This window comes from Antechinus flavipes, chromosome 1 (genome assembly GCF_016432865.1).
Source record: "Antechinus flavipes isolate AdamAnt ecotype Samford, QLD, Australia chromosome 1, AdamAnt_v2, whole genome shotgun sequence".
NCBI lineage: Eukaryota > Metazoa > Chordata > Mammalia > Dasyuromorphia > Dasyuridae > Antechinus > Antechinus flavipes.
Window position 1 is genome coordinate 333,696,982 of NC_067398.1, and position 21,021 is coordinate 333,718,002.

The 21,021-nt window shown below is 36.5% G+C and overlaps 1 protein-coding gene across 6 annotated transcripts in view; it reads right to left on the reverse strand.

Moving 5' to 3' along the window:
- ZNF263 (zinc finger protein 263) overlaps window positions 1-1,419 on the reverse strand; it is a 66,338-nt gene extending 64,919 nt beyond the window's left edge. The window contains exons 1-2 of one of the 6 annotated variants that reach the window (XM_051968007.1): window positions 1,248-1,419; window positions 155-228 (exon numbers count right to left, since the gene is read on the reverse strand). The gene's annotated coding sequence lies outside the window, so the exon portion shown is untranslated. The other 5 variants (XM_051968001.1, XM_051967993.1, XM_051968025.1 and 2 more) reach the window with 5 other exon arrangements.
- Between the last annotated feature and the right edge of the window lie 19,602 nt (window positions 1,420-21,021).

The following is a 21,021-nucleotide window of genomic DNA, read 5'->3' on the forward strand; positions in this document are numbered from 1 at the left end:
TTGCAACAACAAAAAAAAGGAAGGCAGAGTTGCAACTAGAATTCAGATCTCCTGAAATTACAGATCCTTAGTCTTCTGCATTACACTCTCTGATTACACGTCCAAGGTCATGGGTTCACTTCCTGGATCTACTGTGTGGCAAGGCCAAACATACCTTTTTGTAAAAGATGCCGCCATTTTCTTTAAGAGACATAAAGGGAAGAGATTAACGAAAATCTATCATCGTACCTAGAAAATACATCGAAAGATCAAATTTTAAGGAGGGTTCTTTCAAAACCATTAGGAAACAGTTCATCATCAACAGGTCTGGAATTGACTAGAAGGAAACATTTCAAACCAGAGCTATGTCTTTTCCAGGGCGTGGTTCCGGGCATGCCGGAAGAGACACGCCCCTTTTCGACTTCATCCCAGGACCCTTTTTATTGGCTAGTCTGATTTTTTTTCCGGTGGGCATTCTGGGAAATACCGATCCCAGCGGGCTTCCTTCATACCCTTTGATTGGTCTGTTGGATACCGGGCGTTCTATGGGAATTGTAGTTCCAGGAGTTACTCATTACATTACATTTCTAGCCACCGCAATGAGGGAGATGGGGAAGAATTGTTTTGTTCCTAAGGTGGGAGACGGAGCCTGCAAGGGGAGAACAGAGGCGGAGGGTAGTTGTAGTAAATTATTTTGGGGAAAGGGAATATGATCCGCCCCAAATGAGCACGAGATAAAGAGTAAAAACTGAACAATCATCTCCCTCGCCCCCAACTTTGTGTTTCTTGGGACAGTCTTGCTCTTCAATGGCGAAGAACTCCTTTTGTTTCGATCTCAGAAGAACTCTTCCTTCTGCCCACATCTCTTTACACTCTTTCCCCTGCTCTCTTCCTGACCCGCCTCCGGGAAACGGCTTCATTGTGCCTACGCCCCTTTGGACTCCTCTTCTCTTCGCCCCACCTCTAGGGAAATAGTTCTCTCGGTACCTCCTCTTCAGGTCCCGCCTCTTCCTGCTCTCGCCCCTCCCCGAATGACCTCCTCCCCTCTGGCCTCGCCCCCTCAGGCTCCTCCTTCCGTTTTCTTCCACTCCGCCATCTGGGAGAAAGCGTTCTTTGTGTTTTCCCCGGGAGCCTGAGGAAATCCCCTTCCCTAAACCTCCATGCTGGTAGATTTCAGAAGTCGCCTAATCTAACCCGGATTTGAACTAGAATCCCTTCCTTTTATTCCTCTTGGGTGTCTATCCTAGTTCCCTCCCAAAGTAGCTTACACTGTTCTGCGCAGCTTCCTCTCGCCTTTACGTCATTCATCATGTTCCTCCCACGTGAGCTCCTCTGTCACGTCCCTGAAAGTTCCTTCTACGCCTCCCCTCTAGAGTCCTCTTTCTTCTCCTATACTATTTATACTCCCTTGTACCTCCGGGAGACTACCCCCAAACTTCCTTTTCCTTTCCTCCCTCTTCCTTGTCCAGTTGATTAAGTCCCATCCAAATCATTGCTCTTTTTCTTGCCAAAGATAGTGGAGTGGTTTGCCAGTTCATTTGACAGATGAGGAAACTGAGGCAATCGGAGTTAAGGGTCAACTAATATGTATCTGAGGCCAGATTTGAACTCAGGAAGATGAGTCTGTGTCCAGACGCCATCCACAGTGCCATTGACTTCTTACACCTTAAGGAAGATAATAGTAAAATACAATTGTAGAGTGGCCGCGATTTCTCACCTGGAGCCTTCCTACCCATCTCCACCCTTCTCTTGGTGTTTAATGTTTTAAAGCCACCTGGAGGCTATTTCCATTCAGGCTTCACCTCTTCCCCTTACTGATTTGTACCCAGCTGTGGCCTGACATCAAGTTAAAAGACATGTCCTTGTGTCATAAAGCTCTTAAAATAGCCCGGGAGATTGAGTCAGCTGGCAGGACCTTAGAATCTATTATATTTGATGATATTCAGCTTTCTATTTGGTATTTTTTTTAAGTCTTAAATTACTTAAATTTTTATGATTTTTTAAAATAATGATACCCTGATCACTATAGATTTGGGAGACACCAGGGCTTTAGTTCTAATTCTTAAAATTTTATTTATTTTTATATTTATATTTTATTTAAATTTTTTATTCCTTATTTTTAAAACCTTTTTATCCCTCCTCAAACCTGCAATTCTTCCCTACTCCCATCTTCTCAGATGAGAACTTGAATCATTTTATTTTTTAAATAGCTTTTTATTTTTTCATATACATATACTTGGCAAAATCTTGTGTTCCAAAATTTTCTTCCCCTCTCATTATTCCTCCCTCCATAGACAGCAAATAGTCCAATATAGGTTAAATATTTGCAATTCTTTTAAACACATTTCTATATTCATCATGCTGTGCAAGAAAAATTAGATTAAAAGTGAAAAAAAGACTGACTCATTTTATAGAAAAAATTGAGGTCATTCCCAATGAGCTTTCTCTTTTCTCCTCTTCCTTATTTCTCTCTCTCTCTCTCTCTCTCTCTCTCTCTCTCTTTTAGATACCTTCTGTCATTATTACCTTCACTCCTATCTTACATGAAAAAGTGGCCATGTTCTTTACCAAGGCATACTCTTTCACCTGCAAAAGCAATCCCATTTCTTCCCATCTCCTTTGAAAGATTGCTCCCTTGGTCATCCCTGCTCTGCCACTTACTTTAAATCCCTCTCTGTTTATTGGCTCCTTCCCTATGGCCTAAAAATATGCCCATGCACCCTCACCCTCTAAAACACTCACTTGATCCAACCATCTCTGGTAGCCATTGTCACATCTCTTCTACCACTGGTGGCTAAAGTTCTTGAAAAGGCCATCTATACAATAGATACTTTCACTTTCCCTCTTCTTTCTCACTTCTTAATCTCTTATAATCTAGTGTGCTACCTCATCAATTCAATTAAACTCCTCTCTCCAAAATTACCAATTACTTCTTAATTGACAACTCTAATGAATGTCCTTTTCTTCAAGGTTCATTTTTCCTCAATTTTCTTGTAGCCTTTGACACTTTTTGATCATTTTCTTCTCCAACTATCTTTCAAACCTCCAGTAGACATCTTAAGCCATTATTTTTCAAATATCAAACTTTTTTTTTCCTAGTCAAATTCCTCTTTCTATGGGAAGCTTTCCCCAACTTTTCTTACATGCTAGTGCTTTCCCTTTCTTTGATTACCTTTAACTTCCTTGGTGTGTGTCTTCTAAGAACTTAATTGTGTACGTGTTGACTCTTCTATGAGAATATCAGTACTTTGGGGGCAGAATCTGTCTTTTTCTTTGTCTCCCCAGTGTTTAACGCAGTGCATAGCACACAGTACATGCTTAATTGGTACTTACTGATTTAGTTCATCTTAATCTGAGATCTCTCCTTTTTCCTTTTAGCTATGCAATATCATATTCTGCCTGGTTATATGTATTCTACTATGTTCTTGAGCTATTATTTAAATGTTAATGTTATTTTTAGTTTTTTTGTAGTTTTCTTATTTTGCCAATTTTGCAGATTTCTACCCTTATAAAACTGATAACATATAACAATAGTTCTTATAGTCTCCTATAATGTCTAGTTTATCAGTTTGCCATTTAAATTTGTCATTTAAGATGAATGGATGCCCATCAATTGGAGAATGGCTGGGCAAATTGTGGTATATGAATGTTATGGAATATTATTGCTCTGTAAGGAATGACCAGCAGGATGAATACAGAGAGGCTTGGAGAGACCTACATGGACTGATGCTAAGTGAAATGAGCAGAACCAGGAGATCATTATACACTTCAACAACGATATTGTATGAGGATGTATTCTGATGGAAGTGGATTTCTATGACAAAGAGACCTAACTGAGTTTCAATGGATAAATGATGGACAGAAACAGCTACACCCAAGAAGGAATACTGGGAAATGAATGTAAACTATTTGCATTTTTGATTTTCTTCCCGAGTTATTTTTACCTTCTGAATCCAATTCTCCCTGTGCAGCGGGAGAACTGTTCGGTTCTGCAAATATGTATTGTATCTAGGATATACTGCAACATATTTAACATATATAGGACTGCTTGCCATCTTGGGGGGGGGTGGAGGGAGGGAGGGGAAAATTGGAACAGAAGCGAGTGCAAGGGATAATGTTGTATAAAAATTATCCTGGCATGGATTCTGTCAATACAAAGTTATTATTAAATAAAATTAAATTAAAAAAATTTGTCATTTAAGAAAATCAATTTTGTTTGATATCTATAGTTTTGAAGTATGAAATTTCTGGTTTTATTTCCTATTTTCTGGGTGCCCAGGAATCTCTTCTATTATGAAGTTAACAGTTATCAACCAACATGAACATTTCAGTACAGGGAATAAAAAAGACTATTGCATGTGACATGGAATTCCTTTACATTATTGTTGTTTATTTCTTTACTGAATCATGTCACACAAATGCTTTATTGACAACTTACAGAACAACACAATCACAAAATAAATGGTTAAAACTAAATGGAGTCAGTTATGCTAAATTGACAAATTTATTCCGACTATTGTTTTAAAGTAATAAAACATATTCTTATTACAGAGTCCACAGGTTTTACTAGACTACCAATGTGGTCCATAACAGAAAAAAGGTTAAGAATGCTTGACATAGGGGCAACTAGATGGTGCAATGGATAGAGCACCAGCCTTGAAGTCAGGAGGACCTGAGTTCAAATTTGATCTCAGACCACTTAACACTTTCTAGCTATGTGACCCTGGGCAAGTTACTTAACCTCAGTTGCCTTAGCAGAAAAAAAAAAAAAGAATGCTTGACATAAATGAAGAATATTGAAGGTCAGTTTGACTTTGAATAAGTGAAATGATCAATTTTGGTCTTGTAGAATTATGAAAACTATTTTCTATTTTTTGGTAGAAAGATGGGTACCTATAAATGGCATACATTTTGACAGTCAGTTTTTTTTAATAGTATTTTATTTTTTACAATTATATGTAAAGATAATTTTTGGCATTCTTTTTTTTCATTTAAAAAGTTTTAATGAGGATGATATAGAAATGATTAGTATTACAAAGAAGTTCAATAAAACTCTATGCTTCTATGCAGTTCATTTTTTTTTTTTTTTCAGTTGGAGCAGTCTTAAAACTCCTTCCAAAAATGTCTCATGTCATTTTTACTTTAAAACAAGTATAGGGAGAATCAGAATGGGAGAACAGAATGATACAGATAATCATTCTTTTTGGTATTCATTTTTTTAAAAAATTTATTTTTTATTATAGCTTTTTATATATAAAACATATGCATGGGTAATTTTTCAACATTGACTCTTGCAAAAACTTTTGTTCCAACTTTTCCCTCCTTCCTCCCACCCCCTTCCCTACAAGTTAAATATGTTAAAAGTATATCTTAAATACAATATATGTATACATATTTATTCAGTTATCTTGTTGCACAGGAAAGATCGGATTTAGAAAGAAGGTAAAAATAATCTGAGAAGAAAAAAACAAAAATGCAAGCAAACAATAACAGAAAGAGTGGAAATGTTATGTTGTGCACCATACTCCTTTCCAAGAGTCAGATTTGAAGTTAGGTCCTCCTGACTTCAGGGCTGGTGCTCTATCTACTGCACCAAATAGCTGCCCCAGTGTTCATGATATTTTATTCTTCCAGTTGAAGTGCTTTAAAATAATTTTTGGTAATTTGATGTGGCATTGAACAAGTAAATTAGTTTTGGCAGAATTGCCATTTTTATTATATTGACTTAGCTTATCCATGAGCGATTAATATTTTCCCAATAGTTTAGATATGACTTTTTTTTTTCTCTAAAAAGTGTTTGGTAATTTTGTTCACATGGTTCCTGCATTTTTCTTGGTACATAGATTCCCAAACATTTAAAAAAAATAATGTCTGTTATTATTTTAAATGTAATTTCTCTTTCTATTTTTTTGCTGCTGAGTTTGTTGGTCATATACTAGTGTCAATGATTTATATAGATTTATTTTTTATCCTGCAAGTTTGCTAACGTTGTTAATTATTTCAAGTAGTTTTTTTTTAGCTTATTTTTTAAGTATACCATACTTATTTACCATCATATTACTTACCCAAAGTGACACCTCTTTGCCTGGTTTAATATTTTTAATTTCTTTTTCTTATTGCAGAAGCTAACATTTTAGTACAATATTGAATAATAAGGATGATACCTGGCATCTTTATTTACCCTGATCTTATTGGGAAGACTTGTGGCTTATCTCAATTACAGATAATGCTTGCTGATGGTTTTAGATACAGTTTATATCTTTTTTTTTTTTTTTCCTGAGGCAATTGGGGTTAAGTAACTTGGCCAGGGTCACACAGCTAGGAAGTATTAAGTGTCTGAGACCAGATTTGAACTCAAGTCCTCCTGACTTCAGAGCTGGTGCTCTATCCACTGTGCCACCTAGGTGCCCCTACAGTTTAAAAATTTTAAGGAATGTTCCCTTTGTTCTGTGCTCTCTATTTTTTAATAGGAATTGGTGCTGTGTTTTCTTGGAAGTTTTTTCAACATCTATTGACATAATCATGATTTCTGTTGGTTTTGTTATTGAGATGGCCAATTCTTTTTTAGTTGCATGCCCAATTCACTGATTTGCTCTTTATATTATTAATGTAAGAATTTAGAGAAATAAAATTTCCCCTAAATACAATATTGCTGTATCCCATAAATTTTGGCATGTTGTCTTATTGTTGTCATTCTCTTTAATGAAATTATTGATTGTTTTGATGATTTGTTCTTTGACCCATTTATCTTTTAGAATTAGATTATTTCGTTTCCAATTAATTTTTTATCTATCTTTCCACTGCCCTTTGTTGAATGTAGTTTTTATTGTATTATGTTACAAAAAGCATTCATTTGGTATTTCTGCCTTTCCACATTTGATTTTGATGTTTTTATGCTAATACATGGCCTGTTTACTGCTGTGATGCCTACTGCTGTGAAAAGATATATTCTTTTCTATTATCATTCAATTTTCTCCAAAGAGTCATCATATGTAACTTTTCTAAAATTCTTAGTTTCTTTCTTGTTTATGTTATGATTGGATTTACCAACTTCTGAGAATAGACAATTCCTTTCTCTCTCCTCTACCATCCCAATACAGTTTTGGTATTTCCTCCTGTAACTTATTTAAGTTCTTTAAGAAGTTGGATACTATACTGCTTGGTGTATGTATGTTTAATATCGTTATTACTTTAATGTCTATCTTACCTTTATTTCTGTGATGATCGTGTATTTTAAAATCAGCCGGAGTTAGGAATTCAGGTTAAAGAAAAATCCTCGATCTTTATTCTTTATGGAGGTGAAGGGGGATGGCGATAGGAAGTGAGAGCAGTCATGAGAGCTGACCAGTAGCCTCTTTGCCCCTCTCTCTGCCTCTCTCTCTCCATCCACGAAAATCATCTCTACGTCATTTCCATTTTGGTGCCCAACAGGGAAGAAGGGGGAAGGAAGAGAGGCAGAAACACAGTCAGCTTCTCCTGTAAAGCAGAATATGACAAGATTAGAAGAGGCATTAATTAAAGCAAAAAATGAAGGAGAAGATATATCTGATTTTATAAATGCATATCCTGTGATTGAAGAGCTTGACTCTTCAGGTCAAAAAGGGAGAAGATACACTCCTTTTAATTTGGAAAAAATTAAAGATTTGAAAAAGGGTTGCACTCTTTATGGAGTTACATCCTCTTATGTGAAGATGTTTCTAGATTATTTGTCTTATGAAATCTTAACCCTGAATGACTGGAAATCCATAGCTAGAACATGTCTAGAGCCTGGACAAAATTTGTTGTGGCTTTCAGAGTTTCATGAATTATGTAGGATTCAAGCCCAACGCAACAGGCAAACAGGAGCTATTGGACAAATCACTTTTGACCAACTAATTGGTGAAGGTCAGTATAGAGAGAATTCAGAACAGATTTATTATCCCATAACAGTGTATGAGCAAATTTCTAAGGCTGCAATAAAATCTTGGAATTCTCTCTCTGGACAGAAAGAGGGAAATAAAGCTTTTACAAAACTAGAGCAAGGTCCCAATGAACATTTTGCAAATTTTGTGGGACGTTTGCAAACAACTGTAATAAGAACCATTGGAGACAATGCAGCAACAGAAATAATGACCAGACATTTGGCTAAGGAAAATGCCAATGAAGTTTGCAAAAGAATTATATGGGGGCTAGACAAAGATGCTCCTTTAGAGGAGATCATAAGGTGCTGTGCCACAGTGGGCACAAATGCTTATTATGCCCAGACTATGATGAATATGGAAAGACAGGGTCCCTCTTGGCAAGGGACTTGTAGAGAAACTCGTAGATGTTTTCAGTGTGGAAAAGTTGGACATTTGAGAGCTCATTGTAGAAATGGAGATAGAAAGAGAAGAGAGGGTGAGAGGAAACCCAAAACCCCATGTCCAAAATGTAACTGAGGCTTTCACTGGGCCTCTGAATGTAGATTGACTCAGGGAAATGAGAGGCAGGGCCCAGCTCCAAGCTGTCAATCAAAGGACAGGTGGGGCATGATAGCAGCTGAGGTTACACTCAGAGAGACTTTAGAAATTCAGGACTCTGATGTCATCAACCAACAGAAAAGCAATCAGGATTACAGTTGGGGAGAATACAGGCCTTTTAAAGTAACAGGGCAATGTCCAGTGCAAACAGTTCCAATGTAATTGCTAGATGATGAGGAGAAATCCCAAAAGTGGTAAATAGAAGGGAATTAGATAGGTTAACTGCTTGGGAGAAAGGGTTTGCTTGTATTTTTACAGATGAACGAATCAGATGGGTGCCAATGAGCCGTATTCACCTTGTCCATCAGAGAGAAACAGAAAAAGAGAAAAAACCTCAAAGCAAAGGAGAAGATTTAAGAAACATCTGACACTGAAAGAGCATGGCTGACAATGAGACTGTTAAAAAAAACTTTAAAATCTTCAGCTTTCAGTTCCTGAAAAACCAGCAAGAATCATTGGATTCCTTGAGATGAAAAATTGTTGATGAGACTATTGCAATACTTCAGAGCTTACAGGAACTATTGGATTCCTGGCACATGAACTAATGGACAATGGATTCCTTTTGGACTATTTCTAGGACTTATGGACATGTGTAAATTCTCAGGTTGATTCACGTTATTTGTTACATGACTACTAGCCTGTGTTATATTGCTGTGTGCTTACGTTTTATATAATTGCAAAAATCATTGGATTTCTTGAGATGAAAAATTGTTGATGAGACTATTGTAGTATTTAAATTTTTATGTTGATCCATGTTATTTGTTACATTATTACTAGCCTGTGTTATATCGTTATGTGCTTAAGTAAATTATGTGTAATGCCTCCCATATTGATGGATTTACGTATACCATGTATATCTGTTTCAAAGTTCTGACCCATATTGATGGATTTATGTGTACCTGTTTCAAGTGAGTCCCTTCAGAAACCCACTAATCTGATTTGACTTCCTATTTCCTTTGGTGTTTTCATCTCCCTTCCTGAGATGTCAGGAGGGCGTGACCACCTTCTTTTAATGGTGTTGCCACTCCTTTTTTTGAGCAGTCAGGGAAGGCGTGATTACCTTTTTCGGGGGGTTCTCATCTCCTTCAGAAGTCAGGAAGGTCATGACCACCCTATGTTCTAAAACAAGAGAAAGCGGGAGATGTTGGAATATTTACAAGCTGCTAACTCATTAGAGTTGATAGATTATTGATCTGATCTTACAAGAAGATGTTTTGGGCTAGAACTTGAAACAAGGTATTAAGTAGAACTAATTGATACAATGCTTATGTTCACACCTTTACTCATTGGAGTTCATATGTTTGGGAGATTTCAGGGTTTAGTATGAGATATCTGAATTCACACCTCCCTTGAAGCTCTTAGGGCCAGAGAGCACTATGGGAAAAAACCCATAATCCCTCTCTCTGTTATATAAGAAGAAAGCAGAGGCCCAGTTAAGAGAATTCAGCTGAATTACATGGAGAGTGGAGCTGAATTTAGATTGAGAGAGGAGCATCAAGTGAGTTCAGCTAGAAGTCCTCTCTGAGTGAGGAGTTTTATTTCGGAACATTGAAGATGTTCTGAACATTGGATCAGAGAGGAGCACTCTGGGAGATTGAGAGCCAGAAGCCCTCTCTCGTTGGCAAGACAAATTCAACTTGGAGCTGAATTGGAGGCTGAAGAAAGCAGAGGCAGAAGCAAAGGACAAAGCTGCAAGAGCTGCAAGAGAGATCCATTCCATTTTCCACTTGGCTGGCGGGGCTGAAGGACTAACCTTTGGATTTGGAGACATTTGGAGGAAGCTCTTGGAACCAAGCAGAGAGATAGGCTTCTAAGCTAACTAGGCCTATTAGAGGCAATAAAAGATCTGAACTTTTATCACCTGGCTGCGTTTTGAGGTGATTATTACTTTCAATTGCAACTAAGGCTACCTCCAGAAAACTTCCCCGAGAAACCTGCTTTCTCCTAGAGAGAACCATCATATTATATATTTTAAAAAGAAGAAAATCACCACACTTTACAACACATCAAAACTTTCAGAGAGTGGTGGGGCCATTCTTTCTCCAAGCATATATTAATATTGTCCAATTGCTATTTAGCCTCACATGCTTGGGACCTCAAGGCATCAACTCGAGCTTCAGCCCATTATAAATTTCTTTTCTTATCTCTTTTAATTAGATATCTTTTTGCTTTTGCTTTGTCCTAAATCATGATTCTTACCTCTTTTTTTTTTTTTTTTTTTTTTTAGCTGAAGCATAATAAATTCTACTCCAGCTCCTTACTTTTACTCTGTGTGTAGCTCTCTAATTCAAGTGTGTTTCTTATAAACAACATATTGTAGAATTCTGGTTTTTGATCCCCTATGTGTCAATGTTCTTTTGGTTCGGTTTTCTTGGTGTCTCTGGGAGCAGTCTTCTTTTCAGGAGAGTAATCACTACAAGAATAGCCAGGGGTTAAAGTCCAAATCTTTTATTATCTCTTTCAAAGTCTCGTCTTCTTTCCTGAGTCCCGGTTAGCTTTCTTATAGTCCAGATTCTTTATTATCTCCTTTCTGGGGCTGGGCAGCTTTCTGGAGAGCCTTTCAGAGCTGCCTTGTACTCAGTGGAGAAATGCAGGAGGAGAGCCTGCCACCAGTGGCCTGACTGAAGATCGAATGAATGTCTGTTCTTGGTTTCGAGAGATTGAGCTCCCACCTGTCTTCTCTGCCCTCTGAAAGCTTCTCTTCTGTGGCTCTCAGTCCCTGCTTATATGCTCCACACTGAGTATAAACCAATCATTATATCACTAGGAAACCATTATTTGTTGTAATATTAAATCAATCATACTGAACCATGCTAAACTAAATAATCATTATCTTTATCAATTCCACTGACTTCACACCTTGTAAGAATCCTTGTTTCAGAGTTCTGGCTCATAACAACTATGCTATCCACTTCTGTTTTATGGGAGAGTTCATCCCATTCACATTGATAACTATGGTTATTAATTATGTATTTCCTTGTATCTTATTTTTCCTTCTGTTTGTCCTTTTTCTCCTTTCACTCTTTCCTTCCTCATTAGTGTCTTGCTTCTTTCCACTGCTTCCCCTGGCCTGCCCTCTCTTCTGTTACCCTTTTTCTTCCCACCCCATTCCTCTTCCTACACCCTCTATCCTTCCACACACCCACTCTTATTTTATATTACCTTATTTTGTTTCTTTTACTCCTGCTTCCCTGTTTTGTAAGATAAATTTCTCTGCACAATTGATTATAAGTTATTCCCTCTATGAGCCAATTCTGATGAGAATAAAGTTCAGGTGATACCTATCACCCACCCTCCTATTTTCCCCTCTATTGTAATAGGTCTTTTGCTCTTCTTCACGCAGAATAATTTAACCTCTTATGCCTTTCTCTTCCTTCTGCTTCCAGTGTAACCCTCTTTCACAGCTTTTAATTAATTTTTATGTCATTTCCTCAAATTCACCTTAGACCTATATCCTCTGTCTCTGTGTATTCCTTTTAACTATACAATATATAATATAGTTCTTAAGAATTATAAGTATCATCTTTCCATGTTTAGCCCCATTGAATCTCTTATGTTTTCACTTTCTTTTTTTCCTTTTTATGCTTCTCTTGAGTCCTGACATTAGAAATGAAATTTTTTGTTTAGCTCTTGTATTCTCCTTATGAAAGGAGAATGTCATTTATGTCATTGAATGACCATTTTTTCCCTTGAAGGATCATGCTCAGTTTCGTGTCATAGATTTTTGGTTATAGTCCTAACTTCTTCGTCTTTCCTGTTTATTCTACCATCCTAACTCCTGGAAATCTCAAAGTTACTATAAATTGCTTTTCTCTAATTATTAGTAATTTAGAACATTTTTTTAATATGGCTAGAGACAGCTTAGATTTTTTTTCCTACTAATATCCTCTTTAGCAATTTATCAACTGGGGAAGGACTTTTAGTCATATACTTTGAATTTATTTTTTATATATCTCAAAAATGCGAAATTTATCAAAGAAATTTGCTGTAAATATTTTTTCCTAGTTGTTTCTCTTACAATCTTAGTTATATTAGTTCTGTTTGTGCAAAACCTTTTAAAGTTAATATAATCATAATTGTTGATTTTATCTTCTATGATCCTTTCTATCCCTTGTTTGGTCACTAAATCTTCCTCTATTCATAGATCTGTAAGACTATTTCTTCCTTATTCCTCATTTAAAAAAAAAGAGACAAGATTTTCTTATCTTACTCAGGCTAACAGTACAGTATCCTTTTATAGGCCTGATTCCAGGAGAATTCTTATAGGCCTGGCAAAGGGGCTTTGATATGCTCCATTTCTGATCCATGCTGGTTATCTCCTCTTTAGGAAGCCTGGTACCCTTCTTTGTATTGGTGTTAGACTGAGGCCTACACCTGATTGGCTTAATCACTTCTCTGAATGCATGAGCTTGATCCACCAGCCTCAGCCTTCCTGGTTGTAGGGATTATAGAGGTTTGATACCATACCTGACCTCAAATTTCTTTCTGATAGGACATTTTTTGTCTAGTTCATGTATCCATTTGGAGCTGTTATATCTTGTGAGGTATCCAGTTTTTTTTTTTCAATATACCAGGCTGGGTGTGGAGCCAAGATGGCAAGAGAGTAGACATATCTTTATCTGAGCTCATCCTAGTGCCCCTCAGATAAACACTAGATTAGGCTTCTGAACTGGTTTTGGAATGACAGAACTCATAAATATTTGGAATGTAACAAAATTTCTAGCAGAAGATACTTTGGAAGAACTTCAGAAGAGGTCTGAAAAAAAGGGCATAGCCCAGTGCAGACACAGTGTAGAGAGCCAGGGGTTGTGGCTTCCACATCAAGTATCAGCAGATTAGCTATGAGACATCCAAAGCAAATACAAAAGGCAACTAGTGAGCCTCTGAACCCCTGAAAAATACAGGACCTGACCATGCCTACCAACACCAAAAGTCAGTCAGCAGCACTGGCCCTAGGCTGTCTTAAAGCAAGCTGTCTCCTCTTTGGCCTAAGAACATACCTCAACCTTAAAAAAAATGAGCAAAAAAGCAAAAAAGAATTGTGACTGTAGATAGCTTTTATGGAGAAAGAGAAGACAAACCCTGAGGATTCTAAAGCCAAATTATTTCCACATGAATCCTCAAAGGGTGATATGAGTTGGTCCCCATTTCACAAGGTGTCCTGGAAGGATTAAAAAAAGGATCTTAAAAAAGAGAAGAAAAATGGGAAAAGAAAATGAGAATTTGGCAAGTTTGGAAAAGGAAAAGCAGAAATTATCTGAAGAAAACTCCTTAAAATAGATTTGATGAAATGGAAAAAGCATTTAAGTCCAATATAACAGGATGCCTTCCTTGACATGGCATAAGACTGAATGTAACTAGTTCTACCAATCTCAAGGAGGGCACATAGTATATAATAAAATATAGTCAAGAGCTTTTAAATATCTTCTAATTTCCTATATAAAACCAGTACATTATGGGGGCAACCAGGAGTCAAATCAAGAGCAAAAGCACTGTTGCCTCATTCATCGCAAGAAGCATTTTTATTGAGGATCACTTATCTAGGAGACTAGTGTTAGACAAAATAGTGCATTGGATGAAACTCTGGACAGTTTTCTGTCTTCTTACCCAAATCAAGCAACTTTTTTCCAGGGTTACCCTGTTCTTTCTAAGGTATTTAACACTAATCTATAAATTAATTCTAGGTAATGGAAATGTATACTTAAAAAACTTTATAATTATCCAATATATAGTATTATGTGAAATAATAGTTCAAGTTTTTATAGTGCTTTATGGTCTACAAAGTGCTTTCCCCATCTTGAAGTTAAGTAGTGGGACAAATATTATTCCTAATCGACAAGCAATACTCAGAGAGGTGACATGCTTTGCCAACATTCATCATTCAGTATGTGTGAGCCAGAACTTGAACCTAGATTTCTTTCTCTATGCTGGGTGCTCAATCACTAGCTTCATGCATCTGGTGTTTCATAGTCTCTTACGGATTGTCCCTTGGTGGCACCAAGAGATTCAAAATTCTAGATGGGATGCAGCATTGGTGTGACCTAGAATCCTAGAAGAGTTTTTTTGTGTGTGTGTGGGTGGGGTGGGGGGGTAGAGGGGGGAGCGGGGAGTCTAGAATGTAAATTTCTGTAATTAATTGTACTAACTTTAAGGAAAAGAGAAGGCCTCTCATAGTGGTACATCTGCGGTCCTTCACTTCTGCTTTCTTTCTGTTCCAATTTTTGTTTTTTATTCCCAGATTTCTCTATTATCTTCCATATTTAATCTCTGCTCTGGCTTTTTATTTACTCTTAGAAACTTTCTTTTGGAGTAGACTCTAGGATTAGTTGAAAATGAGATTATTAAAATGAGTTGTACCTGTCAGATCAGTAGAGTGATGGCTCTTCTAGCAATCCTCAGCCTCTCTGTCTTCTCTTTTAGCCTCTTCTTTCTGCCTCCTAGCCACTATTGTTTTTTTTTTTTTTTTTCGATTTTCTCTCTGCCTCACCTGTAGTGTTCCTCATTTGACTTTTTCTTCTTGCTCATCAAGTACTGTCATCATAAAATCAGTGCACCAATTTCCTCTTTCAGATATGGTCTCTTCTTCTTCTCCTTTCAGATTCATTTCTGTGACCTCATTTAGTAATTAGTTCTCCATCCCTTCTACTAAGTCCTGTTTATATTTGAGTAGAAGGTCCCTCACATAAAGTGAGGGGGGAGAGTGGTTTTGGAAAGATCCTGCTCTCAAAATTTAGGGCTCTTATCTGAAAAGAAGAGAAATACCCAGGTTTGTAAATGAAGGAAAGAGGAAGTTGGATGTGTGACAGGAATATTTCATATAACTTTGGGAAAATACTTTTATGACTACTTAATGACCAAGCCATGAGAAATGAAATGTAGGAATTTCCTCAAAGTATTTGCATTTAATCTGCTTAGTCCTCATCCATTCCTTGTGAAAGGCAAGCAAGTATGTGTAAGAATATTTGGTGCCTTCATAAATGTATGGAAAAGGAGAAAAGCTTTGATCACAAGCCATTCTAATTTATTTTGGAGAGCTGAAAGTTAGGAAGTAAATAGAAGAGAAGAAATATCCTAGATAATCAAATTGAAATTAATTGAAACAATTTCATCTAAGTTTTAGAATAGAAAAATAAATCTGTATTAATTATCAGAACTTTTGTATATTATTGATGAGATTAGATTCAGGGAACCAAATAATGAGATTAGGGTTCTTGGTGATCAGGGTGTTAAATGATGAGGTTAGTGGCAGCTTTGGTTTAGGGAACCAAATGAAGAGATTTGGCTCCTCTAAACCCCCTTAGGATTGGCGCAAGGTAGGGAATTTTGGGAACCCCCTTCTGGTGGTGGCACAGAGGTTCTTTGTAAAGGAATTTGAGTATCCAAAAAGGTAGACTGATTAAAAGAAGTTTATTATTGGAATTGGGAAGTCAGCCTCTGCTATGCATGAATAGAAAGGCTGAATTCCTTAGTGCCAAAGTCGCAACAGAGAGATATAAAGTCTCATTAGGGTGAGTATAAAGAGAGGATAATGCTGAAAGAGAATATTTCAGTGGGCAGAGTTTGCTATGCCAGGAAGAGAGAGTTTCCTTGGCATAGTATATTAGCTCCTCTGCAAGGAATGAGTTCCAAGTTGGCTCTTTTTAGTTACAAGCGGGGTTTCAGCTTGAGCTGGAATTGAAGAGAGAATCTTAGAATTGAATGGATGTTTCTTTAATAGAGTTTGAATCTCCAGTTCTGGACTCAGCTAGCCCCACCTAGATAACAGAATAAAGCTGTTTGTCCTCGGGTGGGGTCTTTACAGTGGCAGAATTCAAATTGAGAATTTGTCCTTCAAGGAGTTTTAGAGTTTCAGGGCTCCCTTCGTCATTATCACAAAACCCAGCAGAATGAGATGGAAGAGAAATTCTATTTAAAATAATTATAGAATGCATATAATAGTTGAGAGTCTACCTACCAACACACATATAAGAACTATATGAATAGAACTATAAAACACTGTTATAAAAATAGAGATCCCAAATATTTGGAGAAATATTAGTTGCTCATAGATAGACTATGCCAATATAATAAAAATGACAATACTAGCCAAGTTAATTTATTTATTCAATGCCACATTGATCAGATTACTAAAGGATTATTTTATAGACTAACAAAATTCATCTGGTGAAACAAGAAGTCAAATATCTCAAAGGAATTAATTCAAAAAATGGGAAGGAAGGATATAACAGTACCAGATCTTAATCTCTACTTCAAAGCAGTAATCATTAAGATAAACTGAGACAGGTTAAGAAACAAGAGAGTTTTATCAGTGAAACAGATTAGATACACAGTATATAAAAGCAACTTAATCTAGTAACCTGATGTTTGATGGAGCCCCAATTCCCAACTCTAGCAACTAGAGGTAAAAAAAAAAAAAAAACCTAGCTATTCAATAAAAACTGCTGGAAAAATTGAAAAGCAATTTGTCAGAAACTTAGACCAATATTTCATACTCTACACCAAAATTAGCTCGAAATGGACACATGACTTAGATATAAAAAAATCAGGTTAAAATAGGAGAAGCAAGTAATATTTTCCTTGGCAGACCTATAGTCAGGGAAAGAGTTCAAGAAGCAGAGAAGATTGTAGAAGATAAATTAGGTAATTGTGATTATACAAAATTTAAAAAAATTTTGAAGAGAAAACCAATGCAGCTTAAATGAGAAGGTAAATGGGGGGAAACTCTATGGCAGGTCTTTTTTCATATGTGCATATACATGTAATATGGGTATATATATATATATATATATATATATATATATACATATATAATATGCATATGTGTGTGTACTTATATATGGAATTGATTGAAATTTTTAAGATAGACTCAATTTCTCATTTGATAATGAATTAGGAAGGAAGAAAGGGAAAGAGAGATACAGAAAATGGCTATTTTCATTTTACAAATGAGGAAACTAAGGCTCATAGATGCAAGGTGAGTTGCCCATTGGTACATAAGCAGTAAATATTGGAACCTGGCCTAATTGGAGCCTTTGGGACTAGTACCTTCCAGTACAACATGTTGCATCCAGATCTTCTGCATTAGGATAAAGTTCCAGGTTTTTCTCTACCAAGAAATCTTTCTTGACCAGTTAAGTATACTATATTCTCTTTCTTCTTCATCTCAAAGGAATTAATCTAAAATACAATCTGCTCTGTGGAATAGAATTAATTATTCACTGCTTTGCATTTTACTCTATTTATATGTGATCTTTTTCTTGATGAAATTCTAAATTCCTTGAGGGCATGGACACTGTCATCTACTTCTGTAGGTCCCACAGTCTCAGTATAGGGCTAGAAAAATAGTAGATTTAGGTAGTAGTTGATTTGAAATTCTATCCTCAAAATATCTACTGAGCTAATATTGGGGACCATGGTGTCTCATTTTGGTAGTGTGCAGCTCAGGCACTGGTAACCTAAATGAATCAGAATTGTTATCCTATTCCTAGGAAGTATTATTCTTGCCTACATTCTAGGGCATCTCATTGGTTCCTTATATTCTTAGTACTTTCAGGATGCTTTCTGGTTGTCTGATTCCATCTACCACCTTAGAGGAGGAGATGGTACTCTACCTAGATTTACCTTCCTGAGAAAGATAGTAGATGCTAAAACTACCTTCTCTTCCATCTTCAGTCAAAACTTTCATCCTCTCAGTGGGGTTCATTATATCTAGATTTCAAAAGAAAAATGAAATAGAAGTGAATTATTAGTTACATTTTTTCAGGGCACTTATGATTCAAATTGCAAATCATTTATCCAAAAATGAATCTTCATTTAGCCAAATTAGTTCAGAATTTTTTTTTCAATTGCAGACAACCTTCCTAAGACTTCTAGTCTACTAAGGTTATCACTATTGTAAACCTTGACCCATCAAAACTCTACCAATCCTATCAAAAGAAAAGAGTGAAATGAGTTTTTCTTCTTCTTCCTTAACTTTCATCCCTTTCAGGGAAGTAGATTTTGACCAATTTTTTTTGAGTTCCAAATACTACAGGTTTATAGAATTTATCAATGTCTGACTTAGCATACCAGTCCAATAAGTAGGTCTTCTAAGACTTGTTCTAGGAAAGGCTTTATGATGGAGTATAGAGAATATTAGACCTAAATTAGGAAAAACAGACTTCTGAAATCAGGTGATACAGTACAAAGAGTGGATTGTGGATTTAGAGGGCATAGGTTCAAATGCTCTTTTGGGGGAGTAGGTCATCCATCCTAACTTAGGTGACATTGAAAAAATCACTTAGGAGCAGCTAGATGGTACAGTAGATAGAGCATCTCTCTTGGAGTCAGGAGAACCTGAGTTCAAATCTGGCACTTAACGCTTTCTAGCTGTGTGACCCTGGGCAAATCACTTAATCCTAATTGCTTCACAAAACAACAAATAAAGGAAAAAATCACTTAAACTCTCCAGGCTTCGGTTTCCTCTAAATTTCATTTAAAAATTCATTTCTTTAAATGGCTTATAATGCCCCTTCTAGCTCTAAACATTCTGTGAATCCTGGTTCTTATACTAGATGATGACTATAGGAATGTTGTTTTCCTTCTCTGAAGGAAATTATTTCTAAATGATATACTGTAGATTAGGGACTTCCTGAAAGCAAGGATAGAGTAAGCAATAAATTGTCATAACTCTCCCATATTTACCTTCAAACAACAATAAAATACTATCCCTCAACAAATCTTGGAACATTAAAGCCAACAAAAAGATCCATCTTTGAGCCTAAGAAACTTGGGAAATCGGCAGGAAAGGTTTGTTTCACTTGGGTAAAAGAGGAGTTTAGTCCAGCAAACCAGTGAAAGATCCTGAACCCCAGTGTAGAGAAGCAGGCAAATACTGACACCAGAATTCCTCACATGTCTTAGCACAGCTAGCAGAATGGGCAGACTCCAGCTCCAAGAAACACCATATACTTCAGTATAGCCTGAGGAAAATGCAGAAACACCTCACTCACCTCAGCACACCACCACCATCAGCAAAGCACCATACAAGCTGCCAGACTCCTATGGCTTCCTGCAGCAGCACCGGCCACTCCCATCCCCACTCCCTCAGTATAGCACCAGACAAGAAGTGTGGTCCTTATGGACTCCTGGACAACATCAGTGTAGCACTAGATAAACCATCAGAACCTGCAGCCCCAGGCACAAGAAGCCTGAGATAGTGCTCCTTTCATTTCAGGAGCAGAATTCACATTTAAAAGAAAGGGAAAAAGTCAAAGAAGATGAGCAAAAAACAACAAAAAATAATCTGACCATAGAAAGATATTAAGATAGGGAAGATCAAGATACAAATTCAAAAGAGGACAACAATATCAAAACACCTATGGGCAAAACCTCAAAGAAAAATGAGAAGTAGTCCCAAGCTCAGGAAGGATTTAAGAAAGTGCTAAAAAAAAAAAAAAAAAAAAAAAAAAAGAGTTTAAAAATCACATAAGAAAGGTAGAAAAAAATTGGGGAAAGAAATGAGAGTAATTCAAGAGAATTATGGGAAAAAATTGAACAACTTGGAAAAGGAAAGCAACTGCTTAAAAAGTAGAATTGGCCAAATGGAAAAGGAGATACAATCATCCACTGAAGAAAACAATTCCTGAAAAGTTAGAATTGGGCAAGTGGAAACTAATGGCTCTATGACATTCAAAAAATGAAATAAAAGAAGAAAATATAAAATACATCATTGGAAAAATAACTGACCTGGAAAATAGATCTAGGACAGACAATATCAATCTCATTGGACTACTTGAAAGCCATAATCAAAAGAAAGACCTGGACAACATCTTTCGAGAAATTAGCATGGAAAATTGTCTTGATATCCTAGAACCAGAGAACAAAATAGGCATTGAAAGAACCCATTATCAATCACTTCAAGGAAAGAGATCCTAATTAGAGAACTATCATCACATCAGAGAAAAAATACTGCAAATGGCCAGAAAGAAACAATTCAGAGATAGTGGAGCCACAGTCAGGATTACACAGGATTCAGCAGCTACATTAGAGAGCCAGAGGTCATGGAATATGATATTCAAAAGAATAAGGAGCTAGGACTACAATAAAAAATCCTCTACCTGCCAAAATTAAGTACAATACTTCAAGGGGAAAAAATGATCATTCAATGAAATAGAAAGAGTTCCAACTTTCATAAGGGGAAGACCAGAATTGAACAAAAAATTTGATCTCCTATATCAAGAACCAAGACAAGCCCAAAAAGGTAAAAAGGGAAAAAAAAAACATAAGGTATTCAATGGAACTGAACTATTAATATCCTTACATGAAAAGATGAAATTTGTAATTCTTAAAAATTATACCACTAGGGGCGACTAGGTGGCACAATGGAAAGAGCACCAGCCCTAAAGTCAGGAGGATCTGAGTTCAAATTTGATCTCAGACACTTAACACTTCCTAGCTGTGTGACCCCGGACACTTAATCTCAATTGCTTCAGCAAAAATAAAAAAAATAAATAAAATTATACCACTAATAGTACAGCAGAAGGAATTTACATAGAAGGTACAA